The following is a 22,468-nucleotide window of genomic DNA, read 5'->3' as shown; positions in this document are numbered from 1 at the left end:
TCGCTGCTGGCCCTTAAGAAAGCTGCCCACAGAGATGATGTAATCTCTGTGGCGAGAAGTTTGCCCTTTCTGCCTTTCAATGATTTCAGCGCTCTGTAGTGGGAATCCTTAGTGCGAGCTGCAGTGACGTCAACAAGCTGTCTAAACAGCCGATCACATTGTAGAATTCTCACAGACAGGAAACGAGAAGCTGTTTTTATCTGAACTTTAAAAAACTGTTACAGAGAGCAAAACAAAGATTGGGGCTCTCACATGGGGATAAGGTATAACCTGAAATATCATGAATAAACTTCAAAAAAATGTTTTTTTATTAAAGTTTTTTAAAAATTGTAATTTTTATCACTGGAGAAATCTGACACTCACACAATTATAAAAAATAATTTTTCAGAGTCAGAGCGTTTGTTTACTAGTCAATACACTGATCAAACCCCAGTTACACCTATTCCAACAAGGCTTAAAATGTAATGGGGTATTTATTATATTATGTTATATTACCGTGGAAAAGCCCTAGTTTTCGATAGTTTCACTAATTGGCAGCTATGGGAAGTGGGCGGGGGAGGTCCTCAGCACAGCCAATGTCGGAGCAGTGAACGACTGACCGCAACTTCAGCATTTCCACATTCAGATGCGCATGTGCTAAATCCTGAAGTTGCGGTCAGTTTCAGAGGGGTAATAGCTTGCCATCTTTATCCACCGCAAATTCTTGGCTAATGAGGAGGATAGTAACAGACTTCAGGAGGACATAGAAAGACCTGTAAAATGGGCAATGACATGACAGATGAAATTTAATGCAGAGAAGTGTTAAGTGATACATTATGGTTGGAAAAATGAGGAGAGGCAATATGACCTAAATGGGATAATTTTAAAGGGTGTGCAGGAACAGAGAAACGTGGGCTTTATGTACTCAAATATTTGAAGGTGGTAGGGCAAATTGAGAAACCTGTTTAAAAAAGCATATGGCATACTTGGCTTTATTAATCGAGGAATAGTGTACAAAAGCAAGGAAGTTCTACTAAACCATTATAAAACACTGGTGAGGCCTCAGCTGGAGTTTTGTGTTCCATTTTGGGAGCCACACTTTAGAAAGAATGACAAGGCCTTGGAGTGGGTGGAGAAGAAATTTATTAGAATGGTACCAGGATAGAGAAACTTCAGTTATGTGGAGAGACTGGAGATCTCCTTTGAGCAGATAAGGTTAAGAGGAGATTTGATAGAGGTGTTCATAATTATGAATGCTTTTGTAAAAAATGAGAAACTGTTTAAAGTGGCAACAGGGTCAGCACCTAGAGGACACAGATTTAAGGTGATTCGGAAAAGAACCAGAGGCGACATGAGGAAAAACTGAGTGAGTTTTTGTGATCTGGAATGCACTACCTGAAAGGGTGGTGTTCAATAGTAACATTCAAAAGAGATTTGGATAAATAATTAAAGCAAAAAAACTACAGGGTTATGGGGAAAGAGCAGGAGCGTGGGATTATTTGGATAGCTCTACCAAAGAGCCGGCACAAGCTCGATGGGCCGAATGGCCACCTTCTGTGCTGTATCATTCTATGATTCTATAAAGGTAATGTGAATAAAACAGGATGGAAAGAGTTAAAGAATCTTTCCCTTTTTTTAAAAAAAAAGGATGCCAATATGTTTCTGATTTTGTGACCAGAATTTGTTTAAAGTATATAGGATCCTAGAGTAGAAATGAAGACAGGCAGATTATAATTGCAGTTCAGTGCTTGGTACTGTAATCCCTCTAATTACAATGTATTCAACAACATGATTACTTTCAAGGACTCATGAGTTGTACATTACACCAGGTATTTTTTAGAAAAAATTTTGCAGATGTTGAATATCATAAATTTGAACTGCAGAGAGGTATTATAAGGAATTATAAGAGACACAACTTGATGGAAAACATTGTTGTTTTAAAGTGTCAATTTTATTGTAATATTGAGAGAACCTTAAACAGAATGACCATACTATTACAATACAAGTACAATGTCCAGAATCCTCGGGACTGAGTCCGTGCCGGTTTTGGGTTTTTTCCAGATTTCAGACAAGAAAATCAATAGTCTGAAATCCGGAATCCTCGGGACCGAATCATTGCTGGATTTTGGATTTAGCTGGATTTCTGACCTCACTGCCCGCCGCTCCGCCGCTCCTCCGCTCCTCGCCACTCGCTGAAATGTCTAGTTTTCGGACAATTCCGGTTTTCGGAGTTCCGGATTCGGGACGTTGCACCTATTTAATTGTAGAATGTAACATAGAAACATAGAAATTTACAGCGCAGAAGGAGGTCATTTCGGCCCATCGTGCCCACGCCGGCCGACAAAGAGCGCAAATAGATGTAAACGGATACGATATAGTTGCAGTTACAGAGACATGGTTGCAGGGTGACCAGGATTGGGAACTGAATATCCAAGGATATTGAGAAAACAGCCTAACATCAGTAGTAGGGAAAATGCTAGTCTATTGTAAATGATTGATAACAGCACACTTAGATAATATCAACGAGATTAGACAAAGTCAACATGGATTTATGAAAGGAAAATCATATTTGACAAACCTACTGGAGGTTTTTGAGGATGTAATTGATAGACTAGATAAGGGAGAACCAGTGGATGTAGTGTATTTGGATTTTCAGAAGGCCTTTGATAAAGTCCCACATATGAGGTTAGTATGTAAAATTAAAGCACATAAGATTGAGGTTGGTTAACTGACATGAAACAGAAAGTAGGAATAAACGTGTCTTTTTCAGGGTGGAGGGTAGTTTCCAGTGGGGTACCACAGGGATCAGTGCTTGGGCCCCAGCTAGTCACAATATATATAAATGATTTGGATGAGGGAACCAAATGTAATATTTCCAGGTTTGCTGATGACCCAAAACTAGGTGGGATTGTGAGTTGTGAGGAGGATGCAAAGATGCTGCAAGGTGATTTAGATAGGTTGAGTGAGTGGGCAAACACATGGCAGATGCAGTATAATGTGGATAAATGTGAAGTTATCCACTTTGGCAGAAAAAACATAAGAACAAAGTATTATTTAAATGGTGATGGCTTGGGAAGTGTGGATGTACAGATGGACCTAGGTGTCCTTGTACACCAGTCATTGAAAGCAAACATGCAGGTGCAGCAAGCAGTTAGGAAAGCAAATGGTATGTTGGCCTTCATTGCACAAGGATTTGAGTACGGGAGCAAGGATGTCTTACTACAGTTATACAGAGCCTTGGTGAGACCACACCTGGAGTATTGTGTGCAGTTTTGGTCTCCTTACCTAAGAAAGGATATACTTGCCATAGAGGGAGAGCATCGAAGGTTCACCAGACTGATTCCTGGGATGGTTGGACTGTCGTATGAGGAGAGATTGGGTCGACTAGGCCTGTATTCACTAGAGTTTAGAAGAATGAGAGGGGATCTCATTGAAAGGTACAACATTTTGACGGGGTTAGATATACTGGATGCGGGGAGGATGTTTCCCCGGGGCTAGGAAGTCGAGAACAAGGGGTCCCAGTCTCAGGATACGGGGTAGGAAATTTAGGACCGAGATGAGGAGAAATGTTTTCACTCAGAGGGTGGTGAACCTGTGGAATTCTCTACCACAGAAAGTTTTGGAGACCAAGTCACAGAATATATTTAAGAGGGAGATTTCTAGACACAAGTCATTAAGGGGCATGGGGAAAAAGTGGGAATATGGTGTTGAGATAGAGGATCAGCCACGATCATAGTGAATGGAGATGCAGACTCGAAGGACCAAATGGCCTACTTCTGCTATTTTTTGTGTTTCTATGACCCTCGGTCAGCAGCCCTGAAGTTTACATATAAACCTATGAACAATGACGGACTGGTAAAGAGCATCCGGCCCAACCAGTCCGTTACCCACGCAACTGCAATACCCCATGTATCGCAACATTTTACACTCCACCTAACCCGGAGCCATGCAATCTACTGGGAGAGGCAGGAAAACGGATACAAACCCTGGCCAATAGTGGAAAAAAAATCTGAGAAAATTCTTCTCCGACACATCCAGGCGATCGAAACTAGTCCAGGAGATCACTCGGGCTGTAGTAGATTCCCTAAAGTATTTACCATCGTATCTGTGCCAGCCAACAAGAGGTTATCCAGTCTAATCCCACATACCAGCTCTAGGTCCGTAACCGTGCAGGTCACGGCACTTCAAGTGCCCATCCAAGCATCTTTTAAATGTGGTGAGGGTTTCTGCCTTTACCACCTTTCCAGGCAGGAGTTCCAGATCCCCACAACCCTCTGTGTGAAGAAGCTTCCCCCACAAATCCCCTCTAAACCTTCCACCAATCACCTTCAATGTATGCCTCCTCGTAATTGACCCCTCCACCAAGGGAAATAGGCCCTTGCTATCCACTATATTCAGGCCCCTCAAAATTTATACACCTCAATAAGGTCTCCCCTCAAACTCCTGTGTTCCAATGAGAACAAACCCAGCCTATCCAATCTGTCCTCATAGTTAAGATTCTCCATTCCAGGCAGCATCCTCGTAAATCTCCTCTGCACCCTCTCCAGTGTAATCATGTCCTTCCTATAATATGGCGACCAGAACTGCACACAGTATTCCAAAAGTGGCCTAACTAGTGTATTACACAATTTAAGCATAACCTCCCTGCTCTTGTATTCTATACCTCGGCCAATAAAGGCAAGCATTCTGTATGCCTTCTTAGCCACCTTATCCACCTGGCCTATTTTCAGGGATCTGAGGACAAGCACTCCAAGGTCCCTTTGTTCATCTACACTTCTTAGTGGCCTACCATTTAATGTGTATACCCTTTTTCTTATCAGTCCTCCCCAAGTGCATCACCTCACACTTCTCCGAATTAAATTCCATTTGCCATTGCTCTGCCCACCTGACCAGTAGATTGATATCCTCCTGCAGCCCATGACTTTCCTCTTCATTATCAACCACACAGCCAATTTTAGTATCATCTGCAAACTTCTTAATCATACCCTCTACATTCAAATCTAGATCATTGATGTGTATGCCACAAAAAACGAGGGACCTAGTACTGAGCCCTGCGGAACCCCACTGGAAACATCCTTCCAGTCACAAAAACATCCATCAACCATTACTCTTTGCTTCCTACCTCTAAGCCAATTTTGGATCCAACTATCCACTTTGCTCTGTATTCCATGTGCTTTTCCCTTCGTGACCAGTCTGCCATGTGGGACCTTATCAAAAGCTTTGCTAAAGTCCATATACACTACATCGTACATACTACCCTCATTGACCCTCCTGGTTACCTCCTCGAAAAATTAAATCAGGTTAGTCAAACATGATCTTCCCTTAACAAATCCGTGCTTCAGGATTTTTTCCAATAATTTTTTTATTACTGAGGTTAGGCTGACAGGCTTGTAATTACTAGGCCTATCCCTTTCTCCCTTCTTAAACGAGAGTACTACATTAGCATCCTCCAGTCCTCCGGCACCATGCCTGAATCCAAAGAGAATGGGAAAATGATGGTCAAGGCCTCTGCTATTTCTTCTTTTGCTTCACTCAACAGTCTGGGATGCATTTCATCCAGGCCTGGGGACTTACCACTTTCAAAGCTACTAAACCCCTTAACACCTCCTCCCTCGCTATGTTTTTTTCATCCAGAATTTCACACTCATCCTCGATAGCATATCTGCATTGCCCCTTTGTGAAAAGAAAAGCAAAGTATTCATTAAGAACCATACCCACATCTTCCGCCTCCACACACAGATTACCCTTACGGTCTCTAATAGACCCTGCCCTTTCTTTAGTTATCCTCTTGCTCTTAATATATTATAGAATGTCTTTGGCTTTTCCTTGATTTTACTTGCCAAGAATTTTTCATGCTGTCTCTTAGAATTCCTAATGTCCTTTTTACTTTCACCTCTGAACTTTCTATATTCCTCCAGAGATTCTACAGTATTTAGCCGTCGGTATATGACATAAGCTTTCCTTTTTTTCTTTATCCTTTCCTGTAAATCCCTAGACATCCAGGGGCTCTAGAATTGTTATTCCCACCCTTTTTCTTGAAGGGCACATGTTTGGCCTGAGCCCTCCGGATCTCCTCCTTGAATGACTCCCATTGTTCCGGCACTGATTTACTGTCAAATAGCTGTTTCCAGTTCATTGTGGCTAAATCACTTCTCAAAGTTAGTTTTTCCCCAATTTGGGACTTTTATTCCTGGTCTATCCTTGTCCTTATCCATAACTCATTATCATAGGCAGTCCTTCATAATCGAGGAAGACTTGCTTCCACTCCTGAAGTGAGTTCTTTGGTGGTTGAACAGTCCAATACGAGAGCCACAGACTTTGTCACAGGTGGGACAGATAGTCGTTGAGGAAAGGGGTGGGTGGGACTGGTTTGCCGCACGCTCTTTCCGCTGCCTGCGCTTGATTTCTGCAAGCTCTCGGCATTGAGGCTCGTGGTGCTCAGCGCCCTCCCGGATGCACTTCCTCCACTTAGGGCAGTCTTTGGCCAGGGATTCCCAGGTGCCAGTGGGAATGTCACACTTTATCAGGGAGGCTTTGAGGGTGCCCTTGTAAAGTTTCCGCTGCCCACCTTTGGCTCGTTTGCCGTGAAGAAGCTCCGAGTAGAGCACTTGCTTTGGGAGTCTCGTGTCTGGCATGCGAACTATGTGGCCTGCCCAGCGGAGTTGATCGAGTGTGGTCAGTGCTTCAATGCTGGGGATGTTAGCCTGGATGAGGACGCTGATGTTGGTGCGTCTGTCCTCCCAGGGAATTTGTAGGATCTTGCGGAGACATCGTTGGTGGTATTTCTCCAGCGACATGACGTGTCTACTGTACATGGTCCATGTCTCTGAGCCATACAGGAGGGTAGGTATTACTACAGCCCTTTAGACCATGAGCTTGGTGGTAGTTTTGAGGGCCTGGTCTTCAAACACACTTTTCCTCAGGTGCACTGGTGCATTGGAGGCGGTGTTGAATTTCGTCGTCGATGCCTGCCCTTGTTGATAGGAGGCTCCCGAGATATGGAAAGTGGTCCACGGTGTCCAGGGCCACGCCGTGGATCTTGATGACTGGGAGGCAGTGCTGTGCGGTGAGGACAGGCTGGTGGAGGATCTTTGTCTTACGGATGTTTAGTGTAATGCACATGCTTTCGTACGCCTCAGTAAATACGTCGACTATGTCCTGGAGTGTGGCCTCTGTGCGCAGATGCAGGTATCGTTCGCGTGGTGCCAACCTGGCGCACCTTGTGGCAGCCAGGGTGTACAACGTCAAGTGAAGTAAATCTGGTCATGGTGAGGCCATCCCTGGCCTCCCAGGCAGCAATGTGGTCGGGTGCTGATGCCATGTGTCCTGTGCAGTATCAGTTCATTATGGAGAAGGATAGTGTTGATGTTGGTGCTGCTGGTGTGTCTGGTGCTGGGGTTGATTGTGGGGGTATTCTGAGGACCAAGGTGAGAGAGTATAAAGGGCACCCATGCTGATGGAATAGATAGATGGCAGGTGAAGTAGAGATGACAGAGGATAATGGTGAGAACGGAAATGAGGTCAGACTGGATGGAGATTGTGTAAAGAATTGCAGCATGGTGAATCAGTTGTGAAAATGCAATGAGGAAGAGCTTGTGACTGAGGGTAGATATCTCTCTGGTGGGAGCTTTTACTTTAATTTAGAAGCTGTAAACTCAACAGCTGCTTCAATGGCCAAAGAACTCCCACTTTAGCTTAACAGGCATGATCCCTGAGCAGTGAGGACCCCTTGGGTGAGCACGTAAAGGTGAGCTCAAATGCATTGTTAATGATCTCTAAACAAGGTCATAATTACCTGAATTGCGTCTCCTGCTGCATGCAGGGAACAACACCAACCCTTATACATGGCCTTCTTCGACCTTACAAAGGCCTTTGACACTGTCAACTGCGAGGGTCAATGGAACGTCCTCCTCCTTTTCGGATGCCCCCAAAAGTTTGTCATCATCCTCCGCCTGCTCCACGACGACATGCAGGCCGTGATCCTTAACAACGGATCTATTACAGACCCAATCCACATCCGGACTGGGGTTAAACAGGGCTGCGTCATCGCCCCAACCCTCTTCTCAATCTTCCTCGCTGCTATGCTCCACCTCACAGTCAACAAGCTCCCCGCTGGAGTGGAACTAAACTACAGAACCAGTGGAAACTTGTTCAACCTTCGCCGTCTCCAGGCCAGGTCCAAGACCACCCAACCTCTGTCGTCGAGCTACAGTACGCAGACGATGCCTGCGTCTGCGCACATACAGAGGCTGAACTCCAGGACATAGTCAACATATTTATTTAGGCATACGAAAGCATGGGCCTTACGCTAAACATCCGTAACACAATGGTCCTCCACCAGTCTGTCCTCTCCACACAGCACTGCCCCCCAGTCATCAAGATCCACGGCGTGGCTCTGGACAACGTGGACCATTTCCCATATCTTGGAAGTCTCCTATTAGCAAGAGCAGGCATTGATGACGAGATTCAACACCGCCTCCAGTGCGCCAGTGCAGCCTGTTTGTGCAGAGTGTTTGAAGACCAGGCCCTCAAAACTGCCACCAAGCTCATGGGCATGTAGTAATACCCGCCCTCCTGTATGGCTCAGAGACATGGACCATGTACACTAGACACCTCAAGTCGCTGGAGAAATACCACCAACGATGCCTCCACAAGATCCTACAAATCCCCTGGGAGGACAGACGCAACAACATCAGCGTCCTCGACCAGGCCAACATCCCCAGCATTGAAGCACTGACCACACTTGATCAGCTCCGCTGGGCAGACCACATAGTTCGCTTGCCAGACACGAGACTCCCAAAGCAAGTGCTCTACTCTGAACTCCTTCACGGCAAACGAGCCAAAGGTGGGCAGAGGAAACGTTACAGGGACATCCTGAAAGCATCCCTGAAAAAGTGCAACATCCCCACTGAGGAAGTGCTTCCGGGAGGGTGCCGACCACCTCGAGTCTCATCGCCAAGAGCATGCAGAAATCAAGCGCAGACAGCGGAACGAGCGTGCAGCAAACCAGTCCCACCCGCCCTTTCCCTCAATGACTATCTGTCCCACCTGTGACAAGGACTGTGGTTCTCATATTGGACTGTTCAGCCACCTAAGGACTCATTTTTAAGAGTGGAAGTAAGTCTTCATCGATTCCGAGGGACTGCCTATGATGATGATGATGATGATGATGGGTCTGCTCAGCATTGACAGACCCGACATCGTGGAAAGGCGCGTGATGGTGGGTTCACAGCGGGGTTCACGCCCGCTGACCCCCCTTGCAAAATTTCGGCCAATGTGTCTGCTAAAATAGTGAAGAACGGAATTTGTCACAATTATGTTAAGCATTTGTACAATAACGTTATCAGCAATTATTTTTAATATCTTTTTTTTCAGTCAGTTTTATGAAGGGGTGGGGAGGTCCCGTCGAGACTCTATTCCAGTGACAAATCCACCCCTGAGTAAAATCCAGGCTATTAATTCTCTTTTAACTAGGAGAGCAAATCATCATTCTGAACTGAGGTTTCCAGAGGTGAGAGGAGAGTGCGATAACCAACTGTGCTACCTGTTTAAAAGAATTCGTATCAACCTCAACATCTTTGATGTTGTTTCCCTTTAATTTTTGTGCTTTTTAAATTATTTTTGTTTGAACGGTGAAAAATGAAAGCTGGCTGTCTCATTAGTGCAATGGTTTGAGGGAGTTACTAAGCCCAAGGGTCCAATTGTATAATGTTAAAACACACACACACACACACACACACACAGCAGAATCAGAGGCATCTTGAATTGATGACAGTATTGTTACTTAAGCTTTCTTGCACAGTAACCTCCTCAAGCCATTATCTCTGATAATGTCATTAGAACTTGTTGTTTAAATACTAATATTTAAAACATCAGGGGTAGAAAATACTTTATGGATTTTCACATTATTTATATTCTTTAAAGCTAATTGTCGGCCAATGAAAAATAGTTATTTAACTTCCAAAATGAATACCAGCAGCAGAAATTAAGTAAAGGTTTTAAACTTAAAAAAGAAAGAGGCATAAAATAATAGAGAATAAGGAAAAAGAAAATTTCACAAAAAAGGATTACAGGGTGAGCAGCTAAAGTATTGAAAGACTTTGGAGGAAAAATTTGTGTTCGCCAGCAACGTTTCTGGTAACGCCGGCAACTATAGTTAAAGACCTCTTGAAATGGTTGCAACGCTAAGCAAGTAAAATGGGAATGGGGGGCAATGCTCACCTTCCATGCAATGTCATCCTGGTGGTGTTGCTTGAGGAATCTGGGATGAAGTTTCTGTCCAGGTCCGGCGTTGCAGCTTCCCAGAGCCTCTGAGCGAAGTTGTGGAGCTCGCAAGGAATTGTCGGTAATGAAGAGGTCTGAGAATTAAAGGGTGCATGCACACTGAAGCAATAAGAAATAAAATGCAGTGAATCAATACATTTTTCAGCCCTTTCTGTCTTTTTAAGAAATATTCAGCATTTAAAAGAAGTTCCAAATGTGAATATTCAGCTGTCAACGTTGAATTACCTTCCTAACTTCAACAAATGGGAAAACTGTCTCAGCACCAACACACATGGCTCAGCAAACCAGGGAAGGGGCACAGAGGGTCTCCTACGCAGCACTCCAGTTTTGTTCAGAGGGTCAACTCTACCCACAGGGGTCAGGAAGCCCTCCAGAAGGAATGATGTGGCAGTACATCACTAAGGCTGTCACTGCAGGCAGTGTCACCCCCACCACCTGGCTCCAGTGTCTAAAGAAGCTTCATGACCTCAGACCACTGGTCAAGGTCAGTGAATGCATCTTCAAAAGCCTCTCCTACCAACCCCACCACTAGCCTCACACACTGCTCAATGCATGAACCCCAATCACTCACCTACCAAAAATCTCCACCAATGACGAGGCACATCTCCTATTCCTAGCTTCACCTCACCCCCTTGGAGGAGACGGCGCAGGCCATTCTTGGCAGAGGCATTGTTGAGCCCTTGGCCGGTGCCAGGACTGAAAAGATACAAGATTCTTGTATCCTCATACATTACTCTCCTCCCAACATACACCTCTTTCTTTCCAGCCCTCCCATCAACTCCACCCTTGTGCCTTCCTCATTTCACACACCCAAGAAATGCAGCCTGCCCAGCCAGTGGGTCAACAAGAAGAGGCAGCCTGCCCAACCAGTGAGACTACAGGCAGATGATTCTTTCCCTCCTCTTCTGCGTCTTCCTCTTCCCTCTACAAGCGGATGCTGTAAATATGCAATGGTAGCATAAAATGCTGGAAATACTCAGTTGGTCAGGTAGCATGTCAACCTGAGAGGTGAACTGTTTTTCTCTCCACAGATGTTGTATGACCTGCTGAGTATTCGCAGCATGTTCTGTCTTCTCAAAGGCCTTCGTTTACCATCTGAGCCCTTGCAAGTGTCTAGCAGCGCATCCTACACTAAAAAAAAACTTCTCCCATCTATTACAGCAAGCCACTACTCCAATAAAATACAAAAAAACCTAGTCCAAACCCTTAAACTCAAACTGAATGATATGTGTGTCCCTTTAAGAGCTGCAGACATCGACACTGTTAGTATGCTTAGGACCTAACGCTGAATTCAGCTCTAGGATCGAAGTTTGCGTTGGTGATGTTAAATCGGCGTTGCTCACCGATTAATGTCACCATGCCACCATTTTTTTTCCAGGGCGCTGCCAATTACTAAAGGAGGGAGAGCAATATGGCAGCCACCGTGGGAACCGCCACCAGCTGGCGAAAGAGCGGTGGCCGCCATTTTATCGGCATTTCATGGCGATATGAAGTGCCAGTAAGTAGATGAATTTCTAGCACTTTATTTTAATGTGCAGCTGTGTTTTGGGTGCTAATATAGTAATAAAACTGTTCCTAATATTTGAGCAGCAGCTTTAGTAATATATTATTATTTTCAGTACCACAGTATGTGAGCTGAAAACCAAGGAACCCAATTTGCCTAGTGGGATGCGAGTTTTCATGAAGCTTCCAGCAGTCTTAGGATTAACATAAAATAACATCACCCAACTCCTCCCCAACGACAGTGAGTCTATCTGTTGAGTGGCTGAGCCATACGAAAAAGGAAGGTCTATAGTTGGATGCCCAGGTTGTGTTGAGTTTGCTGATCTCTGCTGGACAGCAGCAGTAGGGGTACTATAATTGGTCTATAAACCCTTGGGAAATTGGCAGAGTTCCCACTGCTGGTGGGTATCTGTTGGCCCTGGCTGCAAGTGCACGAGTGTGGATATCTCATGAGAACAGGATCAGCCCCAAGGTCAAATGACCTACTGACACTCGCTGTTGACATTCATGCATGAAAAATAGCCATTTGTGTGAGTTACAGAGGTTGCCTGGAGCCCACAGAATTATATTCCAGCAAGGAGCAGAGAAAGAATGCTTAAAATCATTTTGTGCCCGCATTTTCACGTTGAAGGAAATTCCAAAGTGATATTAATTACTGCCACGACCCAATAACAATTTATTAATATTTTTTCATATTTAAAATGTTGGAGTACTTCTATTTTCAGCCCTTACCATATATAAGGATCATTTTCAGGACTGAATGCAGATTGTAAGGGGCCGATATTGACCCCTGAAAAAGCGGTGCACCTATCGTGTTTTGACTGTTCACCGCCACAGTAGATCTGGTGCCGTCTTGCGCGAAATTCCGCTTTGGCTTTTTTTTCCGAGCGGCCCAGAAGTTGGTAATAATGGTGGCGGAAGTGCGGCGGGGCACGAAAGTTTGGTAAGTGGGGGGGCGGGCGGGTGGAGTGTCTGCCGCTGTGACGTCATCACGCTGCCGCATCACCACGTCTCTCCCCTTCACTAGAGCTGCTGCGAGTTCTGTGATTCTTTAAGTTCGGTCCACTGGGCCACCAGGGAGAGTTTCGGCCGGGCCAACAGCCTGGTACCCAAGACCAGGCTACCTGTTGGTGACCCGTCCGAACCCAGGGGCATAATTGTCGGCCCGATCTGGAAGTTGGTCGACAAAAAAATAAGATGGTGGCCGCGGCAGTATGTCCTCCCCTTTAATGGCAGCCGCACCGCCATTTTACAAGCACTGCAAGCACAGTGCACCAACAGGAAATGCTATTGATGCCGCCTAGCAGTGGGAGCAAGATTTACAGCACGGAATTTTGTGTTCAGGGGGGGCACGCCGGTGGTGCACGTTCTGATGACGCACTTAGGACGGATCAACAGCAGTGAAGCGGTGTTGGGGGAGTGGGTCACCGCCGGGTTACCGCCATTTCAAAATGGCGGTCATTCCACGAAAAATCGGTGGCCATTCCACTCTGCTGCATGGCCGCTGATTTCTGGCAGTAACAGGCCTTGAGGGAAGGGGACATTTCGGCCCCTAAATGTTGTACTGATCTCAGATGGGGTGGAAATATGAAAACTACAGCTGTCCTTAATTGTGTGTTATCTTAGTTCAGCTGTCAACTTTCTTACCTGTCAAATCAGAAGGTTGTGGGTTCAAGCCCACTTAAAAAGGGAAATGAACAAGTCCAGGTAACTATAAACCAATTAACTTAATGTCAATGGTAAAAGAAAGATAATGGAATCGTTACTCAAACATGTAATAGACAATATCTAGAAACTGAAATATAATGATGAATAGTCAGCACAGATTTCAAAAGAGAAGGTCATGCTTGACCAATCTTATTGAATTATTTGAAGAAGTAACAAAGTATGGCAGATTGGCAAAAGGTGGGAAATGGTGTTCCACAAGGATCAGTGCTGGGAGTACAGTTGCATAAAAAATTTGGACTCTGGAATCAATAGTAACATTTCAAATTTTGCAGTTGACAGCAAATTGGGGACCATAGTTTATATAGAGGAGGACTGCAACAAAATACAGGAACATATTAATGAACTTGCAGAATGGGTAATCTAATTGTCAAATGAACTTCAATATAGATAAGTGTGTGGTGGTACAGTTTGGTAGGAAGAATAAGGAGGACATTGTGAGGAGGACACAAAAAATCTGCAAAGGGATATAGACAGGCTAAGTGAGTGGGCAAAAATTTGGCAGATGGAGCAGAATGTGGGAAAATGTGAAATTATCCACTTTGGCAGAAATAATAGAAAAGCAAATTATAATTGAAATGGAGAAAAATTGCAAAGTGCTGCAGTGTAGAGACACCTGGGGGACCTTGTGCATGAAACACAAAAAGTTAGTATGTAGGTACAGCAAGTAATCAGGAAGGCAAATAGAATGTTGGCTCTTATTGCAAGGGGAATAGAGTATAAGAGCGGAAAAGTCCTGCTACAACTGTACTGGGTATTGGTGAGGCCACACCTGGAGTACTGCGTACAGTTTTGGTCTCCGTATTTAAGGAAGGATGTAGTTGCATTGGAGGCTGTCAGAGAAGGTTCACTAGGTTGAGTTTTTACTTGAGTTTTTATTTCTATACAAGCATCAAACTTCTCATAACACACGTCTTCAGCTTGTTAGACAGCCTTGGCCACAATGCCATCATTCTTCATCAGCCTCAGGATACAATCATCTGATTCACCCATCCTACGATAGGCCCGCAGATGGCATAGGTTTTGTGCTGACCATTGAATTTCCCTGTTACTTTGTCAACATCAGCAAGATTGATTTGAATGGAAGCATGGTCCTTGGCATCAATAATTCTGTTGCTAGCAGAGCATTTGTGTGGAACGTCAAGATCAACAAATTCTCCAGTGTCGTTCTGCATGTTGAAACTTAGTTGGTTGTTGGATTTTGTTCAGTTGTTACTCAGGGATCTCCGCTCGCAAATGGCTGCCGATTCCGGAGATGAGGGGGTTGACTTATGAGGATAGGTTGAGTCGGTTGGTTCTATACACATTGGAGTTCAGAAGAATGAGAGGTGATCTTATTGAAACATATAAGCTAATGAGGGCGCTCGACAGGGTGGATGCAGAGAGGATATTTCCACTCACAGGGGAAACTAAAACTAGGAGAATAGTCTTAGAATAAGGGGCTGCCCATTTAAAACTGAGACGAGGAGAAATTTCTTCTCTGAGGGTTGTAAATCTATGGAATTCTCTGCCCCAGAGAGCTGTGGACGCTGGGTCATTGAATATATTTAAGGCGGAGATAGACAGATTTTTGAGCAATAAGGGAGTGGGCAGGGAAGTGGAACTGAGTCCATGATCAGATCAGTCATGATCTTATTGAATGGCGGAGCAGGCTCGAGGGGCCAAATGGCCTACTCCTGCTCTTATTTCTTATGTTCTTACGTTCTTACATACTCCTTAGAAAATCTTAATTGGGGTAGAGGAGCAGAGGGATCTGGGGGTACAGATACACAAATCATTAACAGTAGTGACACAGCTAAATAACGTCATTTAAAAAAGCAAACCATGCACTAGAGTTCATTTCTAGAGAGATAGAATTGAAAAGCAGAGAAGTTATATTAAACTTGTAGAGAATCTTGGTTAGACCACACTTGGAGTACTGTGAACCGTACTGTTCTCCATATTATAAAAAGGATAGAGTAGGGTGACCATATTTTCTAAACTTAATCCGGGGACACACAGGGTGGGAGCACAGTAAAGTAGCCAGGATGGAAATTGTAAGAAAACCAACATGACGGCTTTGTTGCTTCTGCTAGTGGAATACGTGTAGAGATTAACCTCCATCAACTATCAGTAGTATCTGATGGTTTGCCCATGTTCCTATCTTTAGTTTGCACATTGATGACCATAAGTACAACTGAGTAGCAGCCACCCATTAGTTCCAAGCTTTCTGTACACTGACACCCACCTCTATCTATTCACCGCCTCTCAACACTTCCGCTGTCTTTGTGTTGTCTGATTGCTCGCCTGATATCCAATCTTGGATGAGCCAAAAATTCCTTCAGTTAAACATTGGTAACATCTAAGCCATTGTTTTTAGCCCCACCACAAACTCCTTTCCTTGGCCACCGATTCCTTCTCTGATCCCTGCCCACTATCTCAGGTTGAACGAAATGGTTTATCACTGCAGCATCCCGAAACTGAACTTCCAACTCCATAATCCTCGCCATCACAAAGACATCCCACTTCCACCCCTGTAACATTGCTCATCTCGGCTCCTGTTTCAGTCCACCATCCCTCCTCTAGCTGAGGGTCTTCAACTTTCAGAATTTTGCTCAGTGTATGTATTATAGAAATTAAAATGTTCTCCCAACAACACGTGGAAGAAGCATATAGACTTGCTCTCTCAAAGATTAAGACCATCTGTTTATCTACCTCTGTCACATTCCCCAATCCCCTTATCCACCAAGCCAAACCTTTTCCAAGGCTTCCATGCCAAAGCTCTCAACCCATGTCTTTCTCTAGTTTATCCCTTGCTTCCTGTTCTTTATACGTGAATGAGACCCACTTCCTGGTTCCCTTGACCCCATTCGCTCTGAGCTGTTGGCCACTACATGTACTACTAGGCCTAGAAATTGGAGAAGGCCGAAAACGTGCCGGTACCACCGTGGGCCGAAGTTAACGGCTGCCCAAAATAATAGTGCAGACAGCACGATATTTTGGTGCTGCCTGCTAATTTAAATTAACCCAAAGCAAAATCTGGAGTGCAACACTAGTTTTCTGGTGGTGGCCCGCGCCTATGATCCGGCTGCTCGGAGGCTGAGGCTTTAGGATTTCTTGAGGCCAGGAGTTCTGGGCTGCAACGGACTATGTTGATCAGGCATCCGCATTAAGTTCAGTATTTATATGGTGCTCCCCGGGGAACCTGGGACCACCAGGTCAGAGAACGAAGGGTAGTCTCAGCAGAAGGCCCAATGTAATGAGGCAGCAGCATCACCAGAGCAAGAGCGACACTATCTTAAAGCTAGCCTGTCATTTTAGAAAGCAGTGCCGATCCCTTAAAGAGGAACTGTCTTCTAAAATGAAAAAATAAAAATCATCAGTTTTTAGCCCTTGTAGCTCAACTGTCTTCTGAAAAAAATAAACATTAGAAATAATTCCAAAATGGCAGTCCTCAGTTCTTAAAGCTGAACGGCCGTCCACACAATAAAAATGGTAAAAGTGTTTCAGCACAACAAGCCAGGGAAGAGGCACCCAGGGTCTCACATGCAGCACTTCAGCTTTGTGTGGGTGGGTCAACATTTCAAGAGAGGCCCTGTAACCACAGGGGCCAGGAGGCCCTCCAAAATGTACGATGTGGGACCACATCACTGAGGCTGTCAATGCCAGCTGTGGCTCCCCCAAGACCTGGCTCCAGTGCCCTAAGTGGTCAAGGTCAGTGAATGCATCTTCAAAACCCTCCCTTACCAATTGCACCACTAGCATCGCACACTGCTCATTGCACAGACCCCCACCCTTCCATCAATCACTTACCAGCAATCTCTACAAAAGATGAGACACACCTCACATTCCTAGTTTCACCTCACCCTCTTGGAGGAGACGGAGCTAGGCATTCTTGGCATTGGCATAGATGAGCTCTTGGCAGTGGTGGGGCTGAAAGGATACAAGATGCTGGTATCCTCTCATGTTATCCTCCTTCTCACATCTCACTTCCCCCTCATCTTCTATTTACAAGGTGCACATGGTGCAAGCATGCAGTTCTTGCTTTCCTGCCCTCCCCTCACCACAACTCCATCCTTGTGCTTTCCTCATTTCACGCACCCAAGGTATGCAGCCTGCCCAATCAGTGGTTGTCCAAGAAGAGGGAGGGAACAGTGAAGAAGAAGGACACACTGAAATTCAGCAGCCTTTCACTAGCTATGCTGCACCTACTGAGGTAGCACTGCATACCATCACTAGGATAGGCAAAGGTACATGCAAGACAGTCACTAAGGGAATGCACAAGGATGATATGTTGATTTCTTGATGCCATATTAGATGGATAGATGTATAAAGTTTAATTGGGAACTTTGCTTTGTGTTGGCTTTTATTTCAGCATTGTGACCAAGAGAATGCTATTAATGTCAACAACAGAGGGAAGGTAAGCTGCGGGACTAATGTTGAAAGGGGAATTGAGGTTGTGATCACTGGTGTACCGCAGGTGGATTCCATGCTGGCTATCCTGGTCAGAAAAGGGCTATCTGGGTTGCATCCTTCCTTTTGCTTTCTCCTCTTCTGGAAATACTCAGCAGGTCAGGCAACATCTCGACCGGGGATGTTGGCCGGAATTTTTACCTTGAGTCGGGCAAGGTGCCTGCGGGCCGCATAGTGGGTTGGGAATGCAATGTTTTGCTCGACGCGTTGTTCAGAGTGACTTTATCGTAATGGCCCTACTTAAAGCAGTTATGCGCGATTCCCGGCCCAAGTAAATGGAGCAGGTCTGATGAATCATCGCTGATATTTAAAGCAGCTTTGCACACAACTCATTTGAAGGTTGCTGCAGGAGAGATCAAGGTCAGTTACAAATGTTTTATATTATTATAAGTGACTCCAGACCCACAGCAATGTGGTTGACTCTTAACTGCCCTCTGAAATGGCCTAGCAAGCCATTTAATTGTAACAAACGACTACGAAAGACAATAATAAGAATAAAACTGGACGGTCCACCCGGCATTGACCTTGGTACCGGCATCAGTCACGACAACGGCACACCCAGCCCAGTCGACCCTGCAAAGTCCTCTTCAGTAACATCTGGGGATCTGTGCCAAAATTTGGAGAGCTGTCCCACAGACTAGTCCAGCAACAGCCTGACATAGTCATACTCACAGAATCATACCTTTCGGCCAGTGTCCCAGACTCCTCCATCAAGGTCTCACCAGTAGGACAGACCCACCGGGGGGGTCGGCACAGTGGTATGCAGTCGGAAGGGAGTGGCCCTGGTAGTCCGCAACATTGACTCTGGACCCCATGAAGTCTTATGGCTTCAGGTCAAGCATGGGCAAGGAAACTTCCTGATGACAGCCTCAGCTGATGAATCAGTACTCTTCCATATTGAACACCATTGAATGAAGCACTGAGGGTAGCAAGGGTACAGAATTTACTCTGCGGGTGGGGCCTTCAACATCCATCACCAAGAATGGCACGGTAGCACCACTACCGACTGAGCTGGCCAAGTCATGAAGGACATAACTGCCAGACTGGGCTTGCGGCAGGTGGTGAGAAAGAAAAAGAAAGAAAGACGTGCATTTATATAGTGCCTTTCACGACCACCGAACATCTCAAAGTGCTTTATAGCCAATGAAGTACTTTTGAAGTCTCGCTTACAGCGGCGATGTCTTTGTTGAAATATCTGAGTTCCCAGGCAACGATAGCAGTACGGCATTCCGGTCTGTCACTGTTGGGGTTGTCCAGACCTGACATTCCAGGTCCCGAACTTCATTTCAAATGGTGGAAGATGCATGTGCGTGAATTGTTTTAATGTGGGGTGGCCATTGCACACCAGGCACCACACGGGCTTGACAGAGCAAGGTCTTGGTCCAATGGCAAGGGGATCCAAGACGATTGGAAACCAGGCTCCGCTGCATACGCCTAGAAAAATGAGCTAGTTGGACATTTCGGAGACTCCCCTTGCAGGATAAACAAATGCCTCATGACCGTTCGGCTCACCCTAGCCTAGAACCAGTGCACTACGGTCATCAGTGTATATGTCCCAACACTGGAAGCTACATACATGACCAAAGAGGAATTCTACTTCAGCCTTAAACAATCCCTGATCCGAGTCCCAATGGGCGACAAGCTGATCCTGCTTGGCGACTTTAACGCCAGAGTTGGAAAGGACACCGACCTCTGGGGAGATGTGACCGGTAGAGAGGGGGTAGGGAAAACCAACTCCAACAGTATCCTTCTGTTGAAATGCTTAGAATATGGCCTTGTCATAACTAACACCTTGTTCCGTCAGAGAGACAAGTACAAGGCCTCATGTAAACATCCTCGCTCCAAGCACTGGCATCTGCGAGATTATGTCATTGTCCGAGCGAGGGACCGCAGGACATATGCAGCAGCCACACCATGACAGGAGCTGACGACTGCTGGATGGACCGCCGCCTGATCCGCTCTGTCATCTCCATCAATGTAGCCCCAAAGAGTCCAAGATGGCCGACTGGGTGGCAGCTCCCTAGGGAGCTCCCCTGCCAAATCAACTTTACCCTTGTCATCTTCTATCATCCGACAACAAATCACCCTGAACCTCCCCCGTCTCACTGTCTAAACTCCCCCTAGCTCTAATAGACCCTAATAAGGGGTGCATCTCTCATAAATCCTTACTTTAAACCCTAATCCTGCAAATCCCCAAAATTCGGGCCTACCTCAGACTTGGCTCCAAACCACCCAGCGGTGACGACGACTGGACTACCGACGACGACTGGACGACCAGCGATGACCGAGCCTCCTGCAGCGGCGACCTGGATCTCTTTTCATCGCCCACCCCGCAGCCCCCCTTCGGCGACCTCCTCTTCCGACGTCGACCCAGCTGTTCCACCCGATCGCCGATCCTTGATGACGTCCGGTGAGCCAAGTGAGCCTCCAACCAGACGATCGGCCCTCTCCAGCGGCGACCAGGCCCTCTCCAGCAGTGACAGCTGTGCCTCTCCTCCACGACGGCGTTTGGGCCTCCTCCTCTTCTATGACGGTGGCTGACCTTTCCTCCTCCTCCAGAGACAACTGGGCCTCTCCTTCCCCATTGATGACCTGGCCTCTTCTGACTGGTGAGCATCATGGCTGTGACCTTCAACCCTGAGCTCCAGTGGGCCATTGACCCTCCCAATGCCTGCCCTCAACCAAGCCTCGGACAACCTACCATCAAGGCTGCTACTCGGCGCCGAGCTTGCGGTCAACATCTCACCGTAGGCAATTAGGCTCATACAGCAGTGCCTGGTCTCCAGTCATCTTGGATCCCCTTGCCACTGGACCAAGACTTTACTCAGCTAAGCCCGTGTGGTAAGCGGTGTGTAACGACCACCCCACGTTAAAAGAACTCGCGCACAGACATCTTCCACTCCATTAACATGAAGTTTGGGACCTGGAACGTCGGGACCTTCCTGGACAACTCCAACAGCGACAGGCAGGAATGCTGCACCGCCATAGTTGCCCGGGAACTTAGACGCTTTGATATCGACATCGCCGCCTTAAGCGAGATCCGGCGGGCAGGGGAAGACCAGCTCAAGGAACAAAGTGAAGTTAACACCACCTTCTGGAAAGGGAAACGAGAGGAAGAACGCCGCCTCCACGGAGTTGGCTTCACCATTAAAAACGAGCTGGCCGATCACCTCAAAGACTCCTCCTGCGGGGTTAACGAACGCCTCATGACTCTTCGACTCACCCTATCCTGGAATCAATGCGTCACAGTCATCAGTGCGCACGTCCCAACACTCGATGCAACAGATGAGACCAAAGAGGGTTTTTACTCCAACCTCAAAATCCCCGCGGACGACAAACTGATCCTCCTCTGTGACTTCTCCGCCAGGGTCGGCAAAGACACAGCCCTCTGGGGAGACATGATTGGCAGAGAGGGGGTAGGGAAAGCCAACTCCAGCGGTACCCTACTCCTGACAAAATGTCTAGAACATGAACTTGTCATCATCAACACCTTGTTCCGCCAGAGGGACAAGTACAAGGCATCGTGGCAACACCCTCGCTCCAAACACTGGCACCTGCTCGACTATGTCATCGTCCGAGCCAGGGATCGCAAGGATGTGCACATCACACGCGTCATGACAGGAGCTGATGACTGCTGGACGGACCACTACCTAATCCGATCCATCATCGACATTAACATAGTCCCAAAGTGGAGGGTGCAGCAGAAGCAGTGCCGCAAAAAAGTCAATGCTGGGGCACTCAAAAGACCCAGGTAAGAGAGCCCTATACAGTCAGCACCTCACAGCTAACCTTGCGTGCCTTGATGACCCCAAGATGCAGAATGCCCACAGCGCTTTGTCTGCTCTACAGGCCTCCATAACCAGAACCTGCAAAGAGACGCTCAGTCACTCAACCAGGAAACACCAGGACTGGTTTGATGAGAATGATCAGGAGATCCAAGAGCTAATAGATCGCAAGCGCAGAGCATTTCTGAGCCTTAAACAACAACCCAACTCTGGAGCATTAAAACCGCATTACCGATGGCTCATGGCTAAGTCCAACAAAAAACCCGGGACCTAAAGAATAGGTGGTGGATGGAGAAAGCACAGGAGATATAACAGCTGACTGATAGCCATGATGTGCGAGGATTCTTCATCGCAGTCAAGGCCATCTATGGTCCAAGCACCCAAGGCCCCACTCCACTGTTGGCCAAGAATGGGGAAACGCTCATCAAGGATACTGAGGCAGTCAGGGCCCGCTGGAAGGAGCACTTTGAAGATCTCCTCAATAGAGACTCTGCCTTTGACTCGAGTGTTCTCGACTCCATCCCGCAGCATGCTACTCTCCACCATCTCAGTAAAACCCCAACACTGCATGAGGTAGAAAAAGCAATAAGACAGCTTAAGAACAACAAGGCTACAGGAGTGGATGGAATCCCTGCTGAGGCACTGAAGTATGGCGGAGAGGCAATGTTGGCACGAATACATGACCTCATCTCTCTCATCTGGAGGGAGGAGAACATGCCAGGAGATCTCAGAAATGCAGT

The 22,468-nt window shown here is 46.3% G+C and overlaps 1 protein-coding gene and 1 pseudogene across 1 annotated transcript in view; one reads left to right on the top strand and one right to left on the bottom strand.

Moving 5' to 3' along the window:
* fbxl7 (F-box and leucine-rich repeat protein 7) overlaps window positions 1-22,468 on the top strand; it is a 772,156-nt gene that overhangs the window by 4,699 nt on the left and 744,989 nt on the right. The window lies entirely within an intron of this gene.
* LOC139263831 (small ribosomal subunit protein eS21-like) lies at window positions 14,364-14,732 on the bottom strand (annotated as a pseudogene).

Source organism: Pristiophorus japonicus, chromosome 5 (assembly GCF_044704955.1).
Source record: "Pristiophorus japonicus isolate sPriJap1 chromosome 5, sPriJap1.hap1, whole genome shotgun sequence".
Taxonomy (NCBI): Eukaryota; Metazoa; Chordata; class Chondrichthyes; family Pristiophoridae; genus Pristiophorus; species Pristiophorus japonicus.
Note: the sequence above shows the minus strand (reverse complement) of the source record. Positions and strands in the feature narration are given on the sequence as shown.